Source organism: Dipodomys spectabilis, unplaced genomic scaffold (assembly GCF_019054845.1).
Source record: "Dipodomys spectabilis isolate Male_0828 unplaced genomic scaffold, ASM1905484v1 ptg000052l, whole genome shotgun sequence".
Taxonomy (NCBI): Eukaryota; Metazoa; Chordata; class Mammalia; order Rodentia; family Heteromyidae; genus Dipodomys; species Dipodomys spectabilis.
In genome coordinates, this window is record NW_024870729.1 from 4,239,969 (window position 1) to 4,257,673 (window position 17,705).

A 17,705-nucleotide genomic window follows, 5' to 3' on the forward strand; every position below is an offset into this window, starting at 1 on the left:
GGAAACTTATCAAGGTCATATGATGGCTTCAAGTCTTGTCCAACTCTATTATTCTTCAACAACTAGAAACTATAGGATTGGAAAGAGGCAGTTTCGTCTGCAACTGAGAACCACAAGGTTCTCCTGTGGTGAGAGTGCTGGAAATTTCGGATCCTTCCTCCAAGATCACTATGATGGCCTTTGTAAACTTACAGAAGGTGAACAAAACTTACTTTGTGTCATCTAAAGTTCTACTTTAGAAGGCTTGGGCCTTCTGTACCCTTTTCTTCCCTGGCCTCACTCCTATCTTCCCTTCTTCTCTCTTTTCCTCCCCGGCCTCATTCCTACTATCTTTCCTTGTGACATTTAAATGTAGGTTTGGTGTTATTTAGATATTTTCCACCCAGCCTGGCCTTTTCCTTCCTGGGAAGGTACTACATAAATCTACTAAGCAAATATATTTTTAATGGCTAAGAAAATAAACAATTAAAACAAGAGAAAGTTGATTTGGCACAAAGAAAGTTTAGAAGTTATGATATGACTTGATGGAAAATACTTATAAGTTGAACGTTTGCCTCAGGAAGGTGATGGACACTGAAGGTGTGCAAGTGTAACTGGAATGATGATGTTACCTATAAACAAGTGTTTATATGTGTGTGTGTGTGTGTGTATATATATATTTGTGGTACTGGGGTTTGAACTCGGCCTGTGCTTGCTAAAAAGGTGCTTTACTACTTAAGCCTTGTTCCTAACCCTAAAAAAACTTTTTATTTCATTTTAAATTTGTTCTTTTCTCAAATCTGAGGATGTGACACAAAGAAAGAGTCTTTCACACAGTAAGAAAGGAGGTAAAACTAACTAAATGGGCCACTGCAATCTGAAATGAACCTCCAAGGAAAATGAGGAATTACCTGCAGTGACAGGTTTTAAAATTGATTGCTGCTATGCAAGCCTGTTTTAGGTTGGATGCTGGTTTGTTTGTTTGTTTTGTCAGTCATGGGGCTTGAACTCTGGGCCTGGGCGCTGTCCCTCAGCTCTTCAGCTCAAGGCTAGCCCTCTACCACTTGAGCCACAGGGCCACTTCCTTGAATGCTATTTGAAAGCAAAGTGTAAGAATGAATAGCCAAGCTTTATACATAGATTCTCACTCTAAAACAGAAAAGGCTGGTTGGCATATTTCTCTACTGCCTGCCCTTTTGTGTACACCATTGATGGACTCACCCTGGCCCTGGGTTTTGTCTTTTTTACTCAGAATCCAAAACAGATTTTCACAAACAAATTGCCTAACATATGAAACGTCTGTCAACTTTTAAACCTAGGATCACTAGTTCCAATGCTGTGTGAGGCAGTTTGGCCAAATTCCAAGAGCTATATTGGGGAAATATTTTCCTCTCAGCCACAGTTTAAAATGGAATATGCATGTAAATAGATATCTTGATTCTTATTTGCTTATTTTGTTCTGATAATTTGGGAAAGGGCTCAATAAAAAATACAAATACAACTTGTAAAACCTTGATTCCTGGTAAAGTCACATATTCTATTAATATAAATAGGTTAGATTATCTTAAATATTTTCCTTGCTTAACTTATAGCTGCATGTTTCTATTCTCATACCAGCCATACTAGAAACCCATAAGCATTTGTTAGATATTACCTTCCAAGAATGGGATTAGCTAAAAATAACATAAATACAGTTTATAACATTTCTTTGAAAATTACTTCCTCATCCCAAGAGGAAGGCTGACACTTAACTACATCAAGAACTGGTTTCTGGGTTAGAAAGGTAGCTCAGTGATAGAGTGCTTGCCTTAAATGCATGAGGCTCTTGGGTTCAATTCCTCAGCACCACATAAGCAGAAAAAGCCGGAAGTGGCACTGTGGCTCAAGTGGTAGAGCGCTAGCCTTGAGCTGAAGAGCTGAGGGACAGCACCCAGACCCAGAGTTCAGACCCCACAACCAACAACCAACCAAAAAAAAAAAAAAGAACTGGTTTCCTAGGTTGGTTTTTCCTTTCTGACTGACAGTGAGGCAGAGTGGCTTTGATGCAAATATTAAGACCTGTTTTTTTTTTTTTTAAATAACTAGAAAGCAAACAGATATAAGCTGCTTTTTCATGGTATTTAAAGTAAGTTCAAAAAAGAAAATACAGGGGCTGGGAAGGTAGCTCAGTGGTAGAGCGCTTGCCTTGCATGCATGAGGCCCTGGGTTCAATTCCTCAGCAGCACATAAGAAAAAAGAAAAAAGCCGGATGTGGCTCTATAGCTCAAGTGGTAGAGCACTAGCCTTGAGCTGAAGGGCTGAGGGACAGCGCCCAGGCCCAGAGTTCAGACCCCATGGCCGCCCCCCCCCCCAAAAAAAAAGAAAATACAAAATCATTTATCAATATCTACTTAATAACCTATATGGGAATTTCTCTGCCTAGGGGAGATACAAATCACTATATTTAGTCTTACTTCAGTCTAAATCACTTCCTTCAGTATTTCTTGAGAAGCAGGCCTGCTAGCGGCAGATTTTCTGTTGTTATTTAGTTGGAAAGGATCTTATTTTGCCTCCATCACTTCTTATTATATCATTGTGGCATGGGGATTGAACTCAAAGCTTTGTGCTTGCTAGGCAGATGCTCTACTCCTTGAGTTATGACTCCAGTACTTTTTGCTATGGTTATTTTTGAGAGAAGGGCTTGCTTTTTTTCCTGAGCTGGGCTAGACCATAATTTTCATAATTTATATTTCTAATTGTAGCCAAGATAACAGGCACCTGTCACATTGCCCAGATTTTTCTGTTGAGATGGGATCCTATGAAATTTGCTTAGGCTTACCTTGAACCTCAATTGTCCACATAACTGTGATTATAGATATGAGCCACTGGTACCTGACTTGCCTCCATCACTTCTGAAAAGAAAGCTTTGCTGGCTATGGGATTCTTTTTTCTTTTCTTTTCTTTTTTTTGGGGGGGGGGGGGTCTGGTTGTGGGATCTGAACTCTGGGCCTGGGCGGCTGTCGCTTAGCTCTTCAGCTCAAGGCTAACGCTCTACCACTTGAGCCATAGTGCCACTTCCGGCTTTTTTCTTTTTGCTTATGTGGTGCTGAGGAATCGAACCCAGGGCCTCATGCATGCGAGGCATTTCCCCACCACTGAGCCACCTTCCCAGCCCCTGGCTATGGGATTCTTACAACTTTTTTACTAGGTCATATTATTTCTTGTCTTCTAGTCTGTTTCTGAGCACATAATAGAGGATAGCCTTCTTGGAGTTCCACTATATGAAGAAAGTTCATGATTTGTAATATACGCTGTCCCACTCTGAAGGCAGCCTTTTTCTTCCATTATTTCCTTGATGCACAGAAGTTTTTAACTCAGATGTAGCCCAATATTTATCTTTTGTTATATTCTAGGCTTTTTGGCATCACTTTTCTATCTGGTTGTTTTTATCTCTTTATAAATAATCTCTATTTAATAAATAACTGCCATAGTATCTTCTTTTAAGTATGGTTTTCTTGATAATGGCTAACTTGAAGTCCTTGTCTAAAAAATTAGTATTTGGACCCCCTCAAACAGTCTCTATTGACTCCTTTCCTTTCTTTTCCTTTTTCCTTTCCTTTTTTTCTTTCTTTTTCTTTTCTTTCCTTTCCTCCCTTCCTCCTTCCCTTTTTTCCTTCTTTCTCTCCCTTCCTATTTCTATTTCATTTTCTCTCATTCTTTTTCTTTAGTCCTAAAGATTAAATTCAGGGCCTCCTGATTGTTAGGCAAGCACTCCACCACTTGAGTCCCCCAACCCCTGCATCGATCCTGTAACTCTGGTTACTAAGACCTTCAATACCCAGAATCCTGCTATTCTTATTTGAGTTTTTGTATTTGAAGGAACTAATTCCGTGAAGCCTACCTTCCTGACAGTGTAGCCACTGCTATTCCTGCTCAGATTTTGTCCTTTGTTTTTATATTTCAGTTTGGCTTACTAGGGATCACCATGAGACTGCATAAGCTACTTAGCCAGTTTCCTTAACCAGTTCCCAACCTTTCCTTTAGTGTGTGTGGCTTGCAGATGGCACTCATGTTTAGACCTTTTGGGAGCTGGAATTATTCTATATTTTGTCTGAAGTAATGGCCATAAAAGCCTGTGAATGTGTCAGCCAGACAACTGGTGGCTCACCCCTGTAATTCTAGCTACCCAGGAAACTAATATCTGAGAATCAAGGTTCAAAGCTAGCCTGTGCAGAAGAGTCTGTGAAATTCTTATTTATAGTTAACCTCTAAAAAGCCTGAAGTAGATGTGTGGCTCAAAAGGTAGAGTTCATGCTTCAGAACTGGCATGCCTACAAGCACGCGTGCATGCACACGCACACACACACACACACACACACACACACACACCCCTCTACACACACACACACACACCCCTCTACATGTATAAAAGCTCAGAGATACACACTAGAAAAAAATGAATGTGCTGTAGTAAATTAAAAGAAAATGTGACCAGTACTTATCTTTAGGACAAGACTTTTACAGCTGTCTACTCTTAAACTGCTGGACCCACTCTGACCACTGAATTCCTAGAAGTTGATGACTTAATATTTTAGTGTGAAGATAGAAAACAAGACCCTTTCAGATCACAATAAAGTCAAACTTTTAAAAACATCATTCTAGTACTTACTACTAAATATGATGTCAAGCTCTTATATCTGGTCATGACAAGTTAGTTAATTGCTGCTGACAAGCCTAGCAGAGCCTGAAGACATTACAACTTACAGAAGAAAGAAAACCTAACCAAATGTAAACAATAGTAGAGATGGCCAAAATTAGGCCTGACAGAAAGAGGTGAGTGGCCGGATGCTCTCCCTTCTAAGTCCCCAGGGTGCTCCACTCTGACCAGAAGACTAGGGCAGAAACATGACAACACATCCCAACACTCAGTTCCAGCTGCCACTTTAATTTCAAGTCAGGTCTACAGCAATTACCCTTTTAGCAAAGGGTTGTAACTCCTAACCTCCCACTATGTTAACTATGCTCTTAGTTTTCAGAAAAAAGATTAAAAAAAAAAGACAAATGAACAAAGGAATAAACAAGAAGAAATAAGATTGGTCCGGATCTTTAGAGATTCACTCATTTCCTTCCTACAAATGTCACATACGTGTGCATGCAAGTGTGTGAAATAAGACACAGACACAGACACACACGAATGAATGGTCAGAAGAAAACTTTAAGAACCTGCTCTGGGTTACAGAAATCACTTGCTTATGAAAAACAAAGTTCAAACCATAAGCCAGGTCAACATATGGATAGGAGATTTCTGTCAGTTTCTATAGACACTTTGGCACGTTAGCCCAATTGAAAGTATATTAAGTTCAGTCTCTATCTAAGGCTCTGTGTCCAAAACAACCTGGTAACAGACTCTACTTCATTCTAGGCCCAGGCTCAGGGGCAGACTCGAGAGTGAGACCCTTAAGATAACCCATCAAACATGCTTTTCTTATTTGTCACTGCACAAAGTAAGTTGGAGGGGGACTACTTGGAGGGGGACTACTGTTTTTGCTTAAGATGTTATTAAATCACCAGAAGACTATACTACTACCCTCACATAGCCTGATCAAAGCCATATGCCACAGGGATATCCTAGTGGCATTTGAAAGAAATAACTTGAGAGTCAGAACTCTCTTTAGAGGGCTCCCATTTTCAGTAAACACAAGGAATGTGTCCTGTACAAGGATCTATGCTTTGGTGACTTGTTCCTTCCCGTCATCCTCATCCCTATCCCTCAAGATATTTCCTTAGGTCTATTGCATATGGCTCAACCACGCATTACTTTGCACTTAAGATGCTAAACTATGGTATCTTTCCAAGTTCAAATGGATAACTTAACCCTGGAAGTACTATTTTAATTTGCTGTAAAAATATGTTGGATCCCAGATGCCTTTCTTTGCTCTCCAAATGCTACTCAATCTGACACCCTGGCCACTTTGAGATCAGTCTTAAATTCATTTAAGATCCAGAGTAGCAGTGAGCTTAGACCCTTACAGCCACCTTGAGTACTGCAGAATTAACCTTTATCAATCAATCAATGCCACACATCAGTTTGTGTGGGTCTCTTTCCAAGAGATAACACCTCAATTTTTTTTATTATAAAAACAGTATGTGCTGATATAAAAATTTGTAAATGCAGAAGGAAAAGACAAACAAGGAAAAATGATACTTGCTTACTATTTCAAATTCATCTGGCCAGACATTACTTATATGACCCACCCCTTTTGCCCCCAAGCTACTACCAGTTTAAAAGTCTCCTAGAGGCTTCTACTCCTTCTATTCAGTAGGCCACATTTTTCTTTCAGAAACATATATGTGCTTTTTTTCCCCCCTTCAACAATAGGGCTATAAATACATAATATTTAGGAACCTGCTAGTTTTACTCAATATACATCTGTTATTTCAGTTTTTTTGTTTTTTTGTTTTTTTTGGGTCCAGTCATGGGGCCTGAACTGTGGGCCTGGGCGCTGTCCCTCAGCTCTTCAGCTTAAGGCTAGCGCTCTACCACTTGAGCCACAACGCCACTTGGGGCTTTTTTCTTTTTGCTCATGTGGTGCTGAGGAATTGAACCCAGGGCCTCATGCATGCAAGGCAAGCGCTCTACCACTGAGCCACCTTCCCAGCCCCTTCTAGCTTTTTTTTTTCTCTCTCAAGACTGGTACTCTACTGCTTGAGCCATACCTCCACTTCTTTTTTTTGGTCCATCATAGGGCTTGAACTCTGGGCCTGAGCACTGTCCCTGAGCTCTTCACTTCAAGGCTAGTGCTCTAGCACTTGGAGCCACAGCGCCACTCATCTGTTTTTTCAGATAGGCTGCCTAATGTTGCATTATTAGTGAACACAATACATCATTTAACTATACATTATTATTTTAGGAATATTTTACACAATTAGGTAATTTTTGCATAGTCTATTTCCCCAGACATTTCCTTCACATTTTTTTCTACTAAAGTATTATGAGACAAAGTTTTAGACAAACTATTTAGCTACTTTCCTTTTAATAGTACAAGTATGAACTATTAATAAACTGATTTTAGTTTTCCAAGGAAGAAAGATCAAGAACAAATGGCTATTCCATAGTTTCTCTCTGCACAGAAATGAAAATAGCCTTTGGGGATGGGACTAGCCAGATGCCCTTCCACTGAGCTACATTCCCTAGTGCTGACCATGGCCTTTTGACTGCTAGCATTAAGAATTTGATTAAATGTACAGTTGGAATTTTTCCCTATTCAATATTTTGTCATTGCAGTTTCACAGGTTAGGTTTTAAATAAATTATTTCTATTCAGGAACTAATTCACTGTTTAAAAAATCAGCCCTGGCTGTGTGCCAATGGCTCACACCTGTAATCCTACCTACTCAGGAGGCTGAGATCTAAGGATTGCAGTTGAAAGCTACACCAAGCATCAAAAGTCTGTGAGACTCTTATCTCCAATTAACCACCAGAAAGTTGGAAGGGAAGCTGTGGCTCAACTGATAGAGCATCGGCCTTGCATGAAAAAGCTAAGGGACAGTACACTGGTCCTGAGTTCAAGCCCCATACACAAACAAAAAAAATCTGCTGGATTGGTGAGAATACATATAGTGTGCAACGATTATGTTCCCACAGTGCTATATATCCTGAAAGATGTAGATTTGTATAAAGTACAACTCCATGCAGTTTGATGTCTGAAAGGTCAGTTTCCTCAACTATAAGATCCAAGGACTGAATATTGCCATCATAAATGTACTTGCTACTTTGACTTGTCCCCTTACAAGGCAAAGCAGAATTTATGCCAAACTGTCTGCACCTGTCTTTTCTCACTTTAGGGACTTTTTCATACTCTGACAACATATGATTAACTAAGCCTATAGACAACAAAGATTCTACCTATGCAATTTTCAAATGTTAAAATAAGAGGGCCACAGTTCTTTGGCTAAGGGAGGACATGATTTTTTTTTGGACATAGCAGTGTGTTAACTTGTATGATACTTTTTAATTTTGCTGGCAAAAATGTGTCCTCAGATAACCCTTTTTCTGTGTATCACAAAAAGCTTTTATTGTATTAAATGCTATACAAATAGACACAATCTCAGTGGTTTTGTTTCAATCCAAGGTAATTCCTCACAAAAAAGCCAAGAAGAATAAATAAAAGGGCAAAAATATCACTAAATTATGATGCATTTACATGATGTGCGAAAGACCAGTATTGTTAGGGAGATGAGGAGATAGGTTTAGAAGTCACTGTTTTCATGGGAAGAGTAAGAATTGCACCTGCCTGAGTGTCTAGATAACTCACAACATGGGAAAGAGATTCCTGCTGGCCTTGGACATAAAAGGAATAAATCTACGTTTTTTGTACTAGTTGCTTCTGATGTGACTCATTGGCTATTTGCTGTAGAAATGGATATTGACATTGCTGCCCTTCCAGCAGAGACGCCATGAACAAACAATACATTATACATTTAGGGTTTTTGTTGTTGTTGTTGTTGCTCCTACTTCTAGAGTATCAGATGGCAAAGTTGATGAATGCTCCCTGAAGGTACACTAAATCACCTCACCTACTAATTCTTCTCCTCCAGAGGAAGTGACGGTATTGGTGAGGTGGGGAGAGTCATACTACCTCCTCAGGCTACTCTCTTCTGAAATGCCCTTCATGACTGTGTCAGAAATCTGTGACCTAAAATGATAGCAGGCTAACATCAAGGGTCAAGGGATAGGCTATTGTGATTGTTTTCCAGATCTGCCCAAATTTCCCTTCTGGTGGTTATGATAAAGCTCAATGGGAGGGGAGAGTCTATACTACAACCCTGCTAAGACAGAGTAAGCTATATTTGAGAGTGAAATACTACTATTCCCACACTATCTCACTGGATCCTAATTTTAAATGGTAATGTCAGAGTTGAGGATGTGGCTCAGTGGTAGTGTACTTGCCTAGAATGTATGAGGCCCTGGGTTCCAATTCCAACATTGCTGGAAATTAAAAAAAAAAAAAAAAAGAAAAGCAGGTATTAATCTTAAATTGCTGAATTCAGGAAAATAATTGCAAAATGTTCTTGGTTATTAATCTCTAAGCGACAAAAAGAAATCCAGAGCAAAGTGAAAGCTAGAGGGGATTTTAAGAGGTCATTTATCTCCTGGCTTCAGTGATAATATTGAAAACGTTTCAAATAAATATAAACTCAGGTTTAGATAATTCCAGGGAAAACTCCACATTTAACAGAATCCAAACCCCCATTTTTAATATTTTATTTGAATTTTTTGTATTGGTACTGGATTCAAACTCAGGACTTTAAACTTTGGCCATGGCTAGCACTCTACCAACTTGAGCCACACCTCCACTTCTGGCTTTTATTTTGCTGGTTAATGGCTCAAGTGGAACACTAGCCTCAAGTGAAAAAGCCAAGTAAAAGCACGAGGCATAGTGGAGCTGTGGCTCAAAGTGGTAGAGCGCTCGCCTTGAGCCAAAGAACTCAGGGACAGCATCCAGGCCTGAGTTAAAGCCCCACGACTACCAAAAAATACCACTGCAAAAAAGCATGAGGCAAGCTCTAATACCACTGCAAAAAAGCATGAGTTCAAGCCCTAATACCAGCAAAGGAAAAAAAAAAAAGTCTGTCCTGGCTAGCTTTGATCTTTGATAATCAGATCTCAGCATCCTGAGTAGCTAGGATTCCACCAGTGCTGGGCCAAATCCACCTTTTATAGTGTCCCTTTTCCTATCTCATCTATTGATCAGAATCACTTTGAAAACTGTTAAGAACATACTCTTCTGCCCCCTCCCCATTTCTGAATCAAGGGTTTGGGGTGGACCTGGGAACCTGCATTTCTCCCAAGTTCCCAGTCAGTGTGAATGCTGAGGGTGTAGGGTCATACCAATGGTACCACTGTCCTGACCTGACGCTCTTGTTCTTCCGGGAAGCAGACAATGGCTAGTCACCATCAGTGCACTAAGGGCCAGACACTTGAATAACAATTCAAGGTCCCTCAGTCATCTTTTTTCTCTTCTCTAGGCTAATAGAAGTTCTCTAACCTCTTATTATCGGAATCATTTTCTAACCCTTTAATCATATTTTGAGGTTCTTTATTGAGGCCTCTCCAAGATTCTTTTAGTTGTGGCTAGTGGCTAGTACAGAGAAAAGAGTGATTCACAAATTCATATGATATGCTCCTATATATTAATCTCCAATAGCTACACTCGCCTTACTAGCCCGTCTGAATCCTGTCTTCTGACTCCTTTATGAGCTGCAATAATGCTTTGGAGATCTTCATAAATCTATCTTCTGAGAAGCTCAAAGCTCTTGTTGAACTAATCTAACAATTGACTTGACATTCCAGACCAATTCAGGGCTCAACCACAAATCAGTTCAAGAGAAAAGAGAGGATCTGCAACAGAAACCCAGATTTACAACTTAGTATCATTTCATAGAGAAAGCTACCTCTTTATTTTAAAGGTTTGACCTGAAGTTCAGCCCATCACATGACAGGAGTTTCAGGTACAAACGAAACTTCTGAACTTCCCTGCGGGACAGTGACACGAACCGAAGGTGGTGGACAAGGCTGGAGGTCGGATTCCTCTGGGGAAGCAGCCTCATACCCAATCTGTCCCAAATCTACCTGCCCCAAACCTAGATGAACAGAAAGCTCAACTCACTTCACTCTCTCATTTCCTTTTCTCTCTTTTCATGTTCTCTGTCAGTGTAGTTCTAGTGAGTTGGGAGCCACTTTCTGGATGCTGCTGAGATTGAGCATGTGAATTGTGAGTGGAAACTCTGTTCTCTTTGTGTACTATATGTGCTTGGGGATGTCTGATACAGTCTATGATAACATGATTCCAGTGCTTCCTGAGAAATCTGTACTCTTGGGGGTGGGGGAGGACACATGTTTATATATGAAATAGGCAAAGGTGAAGGCTATTCTGCCCACAATGGAACCTGAATGTCATACAGCCTCTTCTAGCCAAATTGTTTTCTGAAAGAGAATATTATAGGGATGTGATCACTGAGCATTCAGTTCCAAACCAGAAAGCAATCTGTTATATAACGTTGTTCCTATATAGTCACATAGACAAGTTGCCTATTAAAAACCTTGACCTGAGCCGGCCCTGGTGGCTCACGCCTGTAATCCTAGCTACTCAGGAGGCTGAGATCTGAGGATCGCGGTTCAAAACCAGCCCAGGCAGGAAAGACCCTGAGACTCCTATCTCCAATAAACCACCAGAAAACCGGAAGCGGCACCGTAGCTCAACTGGTAGTGTGCTCGCCTTGAGCTGAAGAGCTGAGGGGCAGCGCCCAGGCCCAGAGTTCAAGCCCCACTACCGACTAAAACAAAACAAAAAAACCTTGACCTGGGGGCTAGTGTGTGGCTTACTGGTATAGTGCTTGCCTGGCATGCTTGAGGGCCAGGGTTCCACCCCTAACAAAGCAGAAAAAAAATCAAAACAAAAACAAAACAAAAATCTACTTGTGGATAAAGAGGACTCAGATTAAAATTCTGCTTTTCCAAAAAATTTTTCAAAGCTGCAGAATAGAGTAATTACAGTAAAGCAAACCTATAGTTATCTGCAGTTAATCTGTTGAAGTCCCTGGGTCTTGGCATTTGGAGAGTAAAACTAGGGTCACAGGAAGGCAGCCAGTGAAAGCAGTAACCAAAGACCATAAGGACAGAGGTATACAATGACCTGCAGTGGGGGCACAGTACTGCCAGTACAGCAGTACACAGCACCTGGGTAGAAGTTGGAGGTTCTGCAGTTTTCAAGTCTGGCCTTATTTCTTGGCATCTGGACTCTCCATTTGTGGCTGTGCTGATTGAGCTCCCTGTGATTGTCACATTCAAGGTCACAAGTTGAGAGCTTCCACCCACAAGGGAGCCATGACAAAGATCACTTCATGGAGTAACCAGCTAAGAAGTACCAAAGGGAGTCATGGAACCAGTGAACACTGCAATCCAACACTGCCATTTGGACATTAAAATGATCTCCCCTTTCTCTCCCCTGGATCTCACTCAAATAGCACAAAAATTGTTAAAAACGAATACTCAGAATGTGTTTATGCACGGTTTAGCAAATGGTCCTAAAACACATGCTTCCTAATAGTAGAGAAGCCTACAGAAATGTATGTTAACTTAAAACAGGGGCAAATTCTAATCACCTTTTTTTCTTGGCCGAACTAAAAACTACAATCAATCAAAAGAATTTTAGCTTAAAAATGAAATAGAAAAAAAAATAGAAAAAAAAGGCATACAACTACAGTACACTGTGAAAATACTCCACTAAGATTCTGACAGCATCTCATTAGCAACTAAAAGAACAAAGACGGCTTGGTTCTTTGGATAAAGTATATTTTATGAAACATCTATTAGAACCTAGTTCCTTTTCCTGCAGAAAATGACATTTGAGACTTTTCCATTATAATTAATCTGGACTAAAGATTTCAGCTCAATAAAAAAAAAAAAAAAAAACCAAGCTTTAAAAAAAGTTTCTTTCTAAAAATAGCCTAGGAATTCAGTTCTATTTTCTTTTCTTACATTCTTCTCCTACTAAATGTACCAAAGAAGCATTTCTTTTCATTGTTGACAACTTACGTCATTTGTATTTAAAATGAGACAATACATAAAAATAACAAAGAAGTCTTTAAATAAAGTTTTGCAAAATGAGAAAATGATCTTGTTAAAAAATTTTCATTAAAATCAATATTCCTGAAGCTGATATACTTTATATGCTAACTTTTTTTTGGTTCTGTATTGTAAGCAAGCTGATACCAATTTAAAATATTCTATATGAAAATCTTTAGTTTTCTTCAGTCCAAACTAAAACTTCTTAGGTTAAGAGTAGTTAATAGAGACTTTCATAGCTTTTGGGCGATAATTCAACTCATCAGGAGACCCTTTAAATTAACTCTCTAAAAATTTTCTCCAAAGTTAATTTCTGTAAAGTGTTTATCAGAGTATTTGGGACTATTTTTAGAAATGGAATCCTCTTCATTAAGGCTGTCCATCTATACATTTAGCATTCCATGCTCGACAGACTTTCAACACCCTGTACCCCTTCGGTTATCAGAGAAAATAGCGCACAATGTTTACAGGAACCATTTCTATTTATCAAATATTTTAACAGATAAAATAAGTATTAAGCTACAGATTACTTCTGCAAAATAAAAATAAGAAAGAATCAAATACATTCTCTGGGTAAAGCTGAGTAAGACAGGATTCTTGCAGGCATACATATACATAAAAAAAATCTTGTGCCACATTCTGAGATGGCCCTAAAACACCAACTGTAAAGTTTCCAGTTTTCCCAAGAGCTATAGGAGTCCCATTAGGAAGTTTACGGTTCAAAGAAACAGAAGTCTTAAAAATTCCCCCAATACTTACAAGTAGCTTTAAAGGGAATGTGAACCACAATTCTTCAGACGTCTGCTCTCCCAATCACAAGCACAATTTGAAGTCTAAAACAGATAACCTATCACATCAGGCCCAGAAGTCACATTTCAGCTTACTAACTTCTACTTGGGTAACAGTTTTACAACTCATAGAACAAACCCTGGCTAAAATTAACTGCAGCCAAGCAGCAGGCAGGAACACGCTGGTTTGTATCATGTGTGCCGGGATTTATTCACTAGGACAACATGGTGTCCTCTTAATGGGAAATTTGGCCAAGGGGCGTGCCCTGGTGAACAATACATAACATCATGATTATGCTGATTACTGAAGTCAGTCCAATAATACTAACTTCTTTTAAGTTGGTTTTGCAAGTACTGACAAAGAGAAAGAGCTTTCTCACAGCAGGCAATCACTTGCTTTTTAAGCACATTCAAATCAGACCAACTTTGGCAACAAGGTGGCAGTACTGCTTGCTCTTCATAAGGAAAAGCAAAGCAAAGGGACATTCTGTCAGATTATTTGAACGGTGGGATCAGAGGTGGTACTCTGTGAAATTCAATAGGTACCGAATCTATGTCCCAATGAGTCTCCTATAGAGTACCTCTAAAAAAGGTTATTTTTTTTTTCTTTACAGACAAGGAACATTGAATCCGCTTGCTCTATGGCTTTGTCCTGTGTACCTCCTAAGGAGCTGCTATGAGGATACAGGTTCACTAATAAATCACAATTGAGAACAAACAGCTCAAACACTTACAAAAGGTATTATACTTGGCAACAAGCATTCTGGAGGGCATTTAACTGCATGGTGGCTAGAACTGGCTTTTACAGGGAAAAGACCATCCTCAATACTTTAAGCTCAAGCTAACAGCAAAAGACTCCAAGAATACAGCTGAATTTACAAAAACACAATGTAGAACACTACATTCTTTAAACAATAGAAAAATCCTCAGCAAGTACAACTTAAAAGCACAGAACTGCCCAGAACTTACTGTGCATGGCTCAGGTTAGTTTGCCTTAGGCATTTCAGTTTTGATAGCATGCTTTGTACTCATTGGTACTTCATGAAAATTACCAAAGCCCCTGACAAACATCAATTGAATCTCCAAATAGCTCTGGGAAATTCTCTTCCTTTTAAGCAGACATAAAGTAATTCAACACTACTCACTCCTAAAGCCTCTAGGATATACCCCCATAGAACTTTTCAGAACTGTTTGTTTTCCTATTTTTAAAAATGCTATGTGTTACTCTACACCTCAGAACATTTATTCGTGTGTGTGTGTGTGTGTGTGTGTGTGTGAAATTATAACCTGGCTTTTTTTTAAAGTAACATTGTCGATCTGAGATATGCATGCCCCAAATGGCAAAATGGTTAGTTTTTGTTGGCATAAGCTGGTAATCACCAGCATGGCCCCCCTCTCCAGTTATTTACAAAGCTGTAGCTTGCATTTCTGACATCCCACGCTCACTACCCAGCCTCAAGCCACTGCAGCCAACAGGCCACCTCTGCACCAAGGCAGCTGGTTTGTACTAGATGTCATGGAGCCAAAGTCTCTGGAAATGGACATTCTACTCTGTCTACAAGGAAAAAGGTTGGCACTAATCAAAGAGGGCTGACCTCTAATTAATATGATTATTCTTAGTAATCCACAGCAAATCTTGCTCTGGAATTCCTAATGCAAAAGAGGACATTGTGAGGTTACTTTTAATATGATTATCTTATGTCAGAGTTCAGCAGAGAAGTCTCTAAGCATGGATGTTATTTCTGTCCTAATCCAGTAAGAAAAAACAAACTTGCTAAGTCCATAGCAAGTGCATAGGATTTTTGGTTAATATTTAACAGCTCCTATATCCATTCTACAGAAGCAGGAAATAGACATTTTTTTAGTTCCTCCTCTGTCAAAAAAGCTGTTTCCTCCAACAGCAGCCACACCTGTTTGAAATGCCTGAACCAAACATTCCAAAGAAAACACTGCATCTTCCAATTTACATTAGTCATTGTGTTGCTTCTTTTCATTATTAAAAAAAAAAACAAGAGTCCACAGCCTTTTTGTTCCAAGTCCACTCATGACACTAGGAAAAATCTAGTATCATTAAAAGCATGGTAAAGTTCTCCATTTGTTCTTACCATTTGTGTGGGGGTGGGGGATGGAAGAAGTAGACAGCACTATGCAAGTGAAGGCAAGGATCTATGACACTTTCATCCTACCAGTCTGAGAAATTTTGAAAACACTATTTTTGGCTGGACATAGTGGCTCACACTTGCAATGCCAGCTACTCAGGAGGCAAAGATCAGAAGAATCTTGGTTTGAGGCCAGCCTGGGGTGGAGAAAGAGTTAGCAAGACCCTTATTACAAACAATAATCTAGGTATGATAGTGTACAACTGTGGTCCCAACTATCCAAGAGATTCTTGGTAGGAAGATCATGGTCCAGTCAGACAATGCCAGACAAAAACCCAAGACCCAGGCTGGGAAGGTGGCTCAGTGGTAGAGCACTCGCCTTGCATGCATGAGGCCCTGGGTTCGATTCCTCAGCACCACATAAGCAAAAAGAAAAAAGCCAGAAGTGGTGCTGTGGCTCAAGTGGTAGAGCGCTAGCCTTGAGCTGAAGAGCTGAGGGACAGCGCCCAGGCCTAGAGTTCAGGCCCCACGACCAGAGTCTCCCCCGCCCCCCAAAAAAAACCCAAGACCCTAGGCACAAAAAGTTAAGCTAAAGCAAAGTGGAAAGGAAGTGAAGCTCAAGTGGTAGAGCAACTGTCTAATAAGCATAAAACCCTGAATTCAAACCAAAGTATCACCAAAAGAAATGACTATTTTTATGAACTCATGCTAAAGAATTCACTTGGATACTAGTCTTCTAGAGCAGCTAGACAAGTAATTGTAAATATTTTAGATAAAATTAATTTAAATAATATATTTAGCTCAATATAAGATACTATCAACATGCAATGAATACAAAAATCATTAATAAGATAGCTTACTAATTTTTGTTTATACTTGTATGTCAGATTGACTTTGTATTTACAATTAGGGGGTGTTTCAAGTACTCAGCAACCACATGGCTTAGTTGGTATGATGTTAGGCAGCTCAAGACCAGTAATTTCTTTCTGGCAAGCTTCTAGACATGTACTCAATGCACATATATGTGGGCATAGTTCCCTTAGATATACTCAGCAGACCACAACTGCAATGTTGGAGATAGGAAGATGAAAAGCATAGTTTTTGTCCCCAAGGATTCAAAGTCTAGAGGTTTTGTACTCTTAAGCTCTGACATAACATAAAATGTTTAGTATTTTCGGCATATTTTTCTGGAGTGGTAATTTTCTTCATAACTTTATAAAAAAAAAATAGCCTGTAATCCAAAAACATGAAGAGACCCAAGGCTTTTCTGGCAGCTAGTGGGAAATAATGGAAGGCTAAGGGAAATAGAAGAACTAAGACAGAAGAGGTTATTTAGAAAGAAATGACCAAAAGGGTGTGAAAGCACCCAAAAGAAAGGAAAAAGGAAAGAAGAAATTTTTTATTTCTAGGCATGAGGCTAGGTTTCATAGAGTTCATTGTTTAGTACAGTGTGGGGACATATAAAAGGGACACAGCTCTTGTTTCTGAAATGAGTATTATTTTCTATTGAAATGTAAAAATAGATGTTCTGGAACAATAGAAGATTCTACATTTTATTTTGGAATTTTAGAAGTTTCACAGATCATAGAGAGGTCAATTATTAAAACGTATCTAAATAGCACATCAGGAAGTTTCCCATTCTGAGCTATATCTTCTAACTAGACCTGATGATTTGATCCAACTACTGATGGTCTCTATGGTTCCTAGTTTCTCAGAAGATGGCATAAATACTCATAGCCTTGAAAAAAATGAATGCTTAAAAACATAAATCCATTAAAGAAGAAATTCTCTGTATGGTAGCTATGGAGTCAGAAATACCTGGGTTCAAAATGCAGTGCACTGCTACCAGATATGTAAACTCAGGTACCTGACTCATCTCTGTCTATTTCCTCCTCTGTAAAGGGGGACAATAATGCTGACATGAAAGGACAAAGTGAGAATTTAGTGAGGTGACACAGACTATCCACTGGCACATGGAGCACAATAAATGGCCATGCCCATCATGACCTCAGCAATTCCATCACTGGCTCAGTACTTGCTAAAGATTAATTTGGGATATTTACTGAGTGAGGATTAAAGCCTCCTTACTTTTATAGCTCTAGGCTTCAAAAAATCAGAAGTTGAAAGGAACTCTAAATGATTAAGCATTTCTACACAGCGGTCTACTTAATTTTTCCCTATTATATAACCTATGTCCTCAAGTTTGGGATACTGACTAGAGAACACATAGAGA

The 17,705-nt window shown here is 39.4% G+C and overlaps 1 protein-coding gene across 3 annotated transcripts in view; it reads right to left on the bottom strand.

Moving 5' to 3' along the window:
* The window catches only part of Slc20a2 (solute carrier family 20 member 2), a 97,796-nt gene that overhangs the window by 48,249 nt on the left and 31,842 nt on the right, over positions 1-17,705 (bottom strand). The window contains exon 1 of one of the 3 annotated variants that reach the window (XM_042679408.1): positions 13,345-13,457. The exons of the other annotated variants lie outside the window; for them this stretch is intronic. The gene's annotated coding sequence lies outside the window, so the exon portion shown is untranslated. Of the gene's footprint in view, positions 1-13,344; positions 13,458-17,705 lie in introns of those variants that run through there. 3 annotated transcript variants of the gene reach the window in all.